Source organism: Zophobas morio, unplaced genomic scaffold, assembly GCF_036711695.1.
Source record: "Zophobas morio isolate AGI-343-1 ecotype UQ-CSIRO unplaced genomic scaffold, CSIRO_AGI_Zmor_V1 ptg000062l, whole genome shotgun sequence".
Classification (NCBI taxonomy): Eukaryota; Metazoa; Arthropoda; class Insecta; order Coleoptera; family Tenebrionidae; genus Zophobas; species Zophobas morio.
The window spans coordinates 179,758-184,964 of NW_026972167.1; the positions used below are offsets into that span (position 1 = coordinate 179,758).

At 34.6% G+C, this 5,207-nt stretch overlaps 1 long non-coding RNA gene across 2 annotated transcripts; it reads right to left on the reverse strand.

Annotated features, from left to right (window-relative positions):
* Positions 1-1,238: 1,238 nt before the first annotated feature.
* On the reverse strand, positions 1,239-2,008 carry LOC135143508 (uncharacterized). 2 transcript variants are annotated; one of them, XR_010282812.1, is made up of 3 exons: positions 1,749-2,008; positions 1,359-1,700; positions 1,239-1,281 (listed from the first exon to the last, which is right to left on the reverse strand). It is a non-coding gene; the product is annotated as an uncharacterized LOC135143508 (long non-coding RNA). The 2 variants fall into 2 exon arrangements; XR_010282813.1 differs by having other exon boundaries at positions 1,359-1,522; positions 1,572-2,008.
* Positions 2,009-5,207: the final 3,199 nt, after the last annotated feature.

Genomic DNA, 5,207 nt, shown 5'->3' on the forward strand with positions numbered 1-5,207 from the left:
ATTTTTTTCTCGCTGGTGATCTTGCTCCCATAATATTATTTCCTCCTTTATGTTTGCAACCAAAATTTTGGATCGCTTTTAATTTCAAATTTAGAAAGATTTTCGGCAGTAGCCACATCAAGCTGTTCCTTATCGAAAAACTCTCTATTTGTGGAAATTTGTCATAATTTTTCCTGGCTTCATCCTCAGCATTCGGTTGACGTTCGTCCTCACAAGGTAAACGTCTAACAAAACTTTCTATTGTTTTCCACATATATGCAATGGACAAGTGAAAACCGTAGGGGCAACAGCTTTTCTTTCGAATTCTTTCGGGTAATGAGGAAAATTAAGACCAGCGTCAATACAGCCCTTTGTTCAGTTATTCTTTTTTATCGTAGTAGATAATTCACTGCTCAAGTTATTCTTTTGTTGATCCAATTTCTTTACTAAAAATTCCAGGGTGATTTTGGCTCTTAATAAATTCGCGCTGCGCTTGCCGAGAACCTCGACGGCCACTCTGATAGGCTCAAGCGCGCTATGTATATTTCGGAGAGTAATTGCCATTCTGATTCACAAAAACTTATTTCCGTTTGCAACTCTAACAATGCTAAAGTAACATAGGTCCTTAGCTTTAAAAATCTTTCTACCATATCGCGTAGACTACTCCATCTAGTATTACAATCCAAATTTAAACTTAATTCTCTTCCAAACTGACCTTTTACTTTATTTTTGGAGATAAATCTCATTTTTTAATGGAGATTTTGTGATCAACTTTACAACTTTACGGACTTTATTAATTATTTCTTTATAAACTTCTACTACTTCAGTTAAAAAAAACTTCTTCGTTACCAACTTCGGTGAATGTCTCGCCTTCCATCGGTTTCCTTTTTTTTTTTTTTTTATAAAGGAAATCTAAGACTGCTCTCTGGGGGGTAAGTCATGAAGGATAGCACAGCTGCTTCTATAAGATAGGCACAAAATCATATATTGAAGCTAAGTTAATTTTTAACTGACGCTTTTATATTTTAACTCAACAACGCCTAGCTCTGCATTTAACAGATTCTCCCATTCTTATCATTACAATAAACGATCATTACAAATGGCTACAATATCTTTTTCGTACGACACATTAAATTAATTTATTTTCTAAAATTTCGATAATATTCTCGAACGGGATTTTTTTTTTCGTCCGAGAGATTCCTAAGTTGTAAATATGATTTCAATTTTTAATACAGCCATGAACGTTTACATTTAAGTAGCGTCGGTTTCTTTTAGGGCCCATCATTCAATGTTAATGAAAATCTACAATAAAAAAGATGTTATAAATACAATTTATATAAAAAAAAAAAAGGGGGGGGGGGGGGGGGTGGACATAATACTTATGGTTTTGACGGTGCATTGCCCAAAAATTTCCTCAGTAATTCTATTTTTAACGGCATTTCCATATTTCATTACGATAGTTCTAACGGTTTGGGATGACCCAATTTAAGGTACAACTTTTTTAAATCCGTCGAAGTAATAAAAGATTTAAAGGGAAAATAATCTAATGGAACCATTCGCGGTGCTTCCGTTTTAACAAGATGTAAAATAACCTTTAATTCCCTTCTTTGGTTGAAAGAGTGATGTCGGCTCAACAAAAATCGTTATCCGAATTTATTACCAGGTCTGGTCCCTTTTCAATACTACTGGACAGTGTTAATTCCTTAGTAATTTCTAGATTTCTTAACGAACGGTTTTCAAATGAGTATGTAACCCTTTTGTTGTATTACCTAATTTTATAACGCCCGAACGTTCTTTGCACCTTGCAGATTTTATATCCGTACTTTTAAAAAAAATTCCAGAGGGATGCCGCACCGAAACCACTTGTTCAAAGTAACTACTTTCTTTTTTTTTCACTCATCGTACAAGTTTAATTTTAAGTCTAATGTCAAATAATTTAAATATACATTAGCTAAACGACCTCAAAAGAAAAATAAAGAAACGAAACACGCGAGCAAAAAGAAGAAGTAAAACGTGATAAATTTTATTGAGCTTCACTAGAAAAATATATACTAGCACTGCGCCTGACTCAGGACACAAAATTAATCATCGGGTTAGGGTTAAAGATTATACGGTAGCAGTGATTGCTCTATGGTAGTTATTACCTAACATCGAAAATTAACAAAATATATGAGTTTATTTTGCATAATAGGCTAATAATTAATAATAAGTGACAGATGATACCGAACAAAACAGGTTGGAGTTATGAGTCGTAGGCACGTCATAAAGAAAAAAGAGAAATTTAAATCACGAGTGAGAGGACCTTATATTGTTTTGTGAGGATTTTCTGCAAAAGTTGATTAATAAAATAATAAAAGAGATTACAATTTATTTTAATCCAGCAACCTTTGCATTCCCCTAGTCATGTCTTTACATATAATACATCCTGTTAAATTAAACCGCCACAACACCTCAAATAGCTCTACGTTATCATTATTTTTGCTACCAAAGAAAAACATAATTAGAAGCAACTTATCCGTGGTGCAATCCTCCCCGCACAGCTTAAAAAGTACTAAGAAATCATAATTTGCGTAATTCAAGCAAAGGGATAACTTAAAAACATAAAAATAATAATGGAAGTACTTAAAGGATAAATAAATTATATAAATTAGAAGATAACCACTTGCTAAATAATATTAACCTGTAAAATTCGTTTGTAAAGGGACAAATAAAAAAATTAATTTTTTTAAGAAAAGCACGCCAAGCGAGCTCTTTTTAATGCAAAGCATCAAAAATATAAAAACCAGAATGTAACTGATAATGATTTATATTTTGTGAGGCTAATAAACTACACATAAGCTTTTTATAGTAAACGCTACCATAATAATGCTTACTAATACTATATATAATTTATAATTATTACTAATAACACCAATTCACATTAAAAAAAAGTATGTCTATAAATCTGTGGCAAAAGTTTAGCTCGAAAATTAAGGTTTAACCGCTTTCAAAAATTAAATATTCGAATGATGATAAGTTGCTTAACCATGGAGAGCTAAAATACTACGTTAATTGCTTCAACCTTGAAAAAGAATTTAAAGTGTTTATTTGAAGTATTTTTATGGAAACAGGCGTTGAAGATTTAAAAAAAGAACTGGAACTTTAAGGATGATATCTGAACGGGGTGCTCAGAATGCGAAATTTGACGGGAGCGTTGCGTACATATATTTATAAATTAGGTAATACTATTGAAAAGAATAGCAAATGACAGAGTAGCTAATTCTAGAGCAAATGCTATCTTTTCAACACCGCCATGATCCCAAGCTAACCCCCTATCAAATAGTGCTGTTATTATAAGTATATATCAAATGTTAAAGTGTATCACGCATATTAACACCGATAATAATGCAGAGCCCGTGTCCAGTTGGGTGGGTTTCATGATTAAGACGCTGGTTCCGGAACCAAGCTTAGTGTTATTAACATCTATAGGACTAGGAGGTGACCTCAAAAAAGTTTTTAAATGTAGTCTACGAAGTCAACGTTGACCCACTTATAACTGTGCACATTCTGTTTTTGCCATTCGGAGGTTTACATCAGTTCTAGAGAACGGCGCGTATATATACAGTATACTAGTAAATAGCATTTTTAAAATATTATATGTGTCCTACAAGCAGTGCTAAGGAACTCGAGAAGAGATTAAAGTATGTTCGTCAAATACAAGTCAGTAGACATTCTAAAATAGGTCTCATTCACTCTTTTTACCAAAAAAGACCACGGTGCAAAAATTGACATAATTTTCTGGTAACTGACTTCTGTAGTTTTTTAACTATTGAAAGAGATTACTACTAGTTTCCACCTCTTGGATATTAGAATATAATAATTAGCTAGCAATTCTAGAGTGTTAATTTAATCCTACTTAGTAAAACTTTTTGTATATACAGTAATTCTGCTTTAATAGGACTGCTTCACTGACATCACATGCGCCCAGCTATCTGTCGCAACTCATCCCCAATGGCACCGTATAACCTAAGGTCGCCCTATCAGTGGTAAGACTTTGCACAAATTGTTGCATTTAATTTCTAACATTGCAAAGGTTAGTATGGGAATTGCACGGGTTTAGCGTACCTTTTTAAATGGAGCTCTAAATTTGGGGTTGAACACTAACTAAAAGAGAATTGGTACCAATGCGAATCGTTCTACTTAGTATCACTCCACAATGTCTTCTGCCCAATTAGAAATGGAAATAGCTAACGTCAACAGGCGGTGCCTAGTATGTAACTAGGAATTACCGAAGCTTCGAAAATTATTGCAGTTCAAAATTATTCTTTCAATCCTTACCCATATAGTTCGAAAATTGCTAAGCCCCAAATAAATGGCTTAGCTACCTAGGAAAAGACGCGTGGTTGTCCCCAGAGCTATCAAGCAATCTTTATGGCTAGGGTCCTGCTATGGTACTGCTGGAGACCAGAGAGAGTTTACTGCGCCCATCTCGATGCTCGAGCGTGTCCAAAAACACCATGCTTGAAAGAACTCTAAAAGGTTTTACAGTAACTAAAATAAATTTTTATTTCATGTAGCATAAATCTTTTCCGTTTCAAACTTTAAACATTTTACAAGCACAAGAATCTACAGTAGTTGTTGTTTTTCTCGTATCTCAGGTAAGTAGCTGTGCCCAAGCGTGAGTTAAACAGACCTCAAGCTCTCCTAAATATTCCATGAGCTGAGTTAACTATAGCACGGCAACCATGTGGAATAAGCATTCATTGAAACTAAAGATAAAGTCAAATACTAAGGCCTACTTCAGGGGCTCGGTCGGATCCCTCCCAAAACAGGCCCTGATAGAGGGTTATTACCAGCACTATGCGTTCTCCTCCCTCTGATGCACAGAAATAATTAACCCTAGGAAGGATATCCACGATGAAGCCAGAGAAAACATTGCAGGTAAACCTCTCGTACGACATCTTAAAGCGGTTCTCCGGAGGCTACCTTCCTAAGAAAGATTGCGATTGCTCTCGCCAGTTACTATTGTAAAGCGACCGAAAAAGATCGGCCTTAGATCAAATACAAATCTGACGGCGCTCAATTATTACGGTTTCTCGGCTAAGAACGGTTTTTACCCAAAGACTAGAACTCTAAAAATTCGAACTCTACCTTCTAGTAGACCATAGTTATCAAAACTTTTGCTCGACTGAGGTAGTACGAAAAAACAATCAAAAATATCTATGCTTTTCATTTTTAAGAACGGTGTT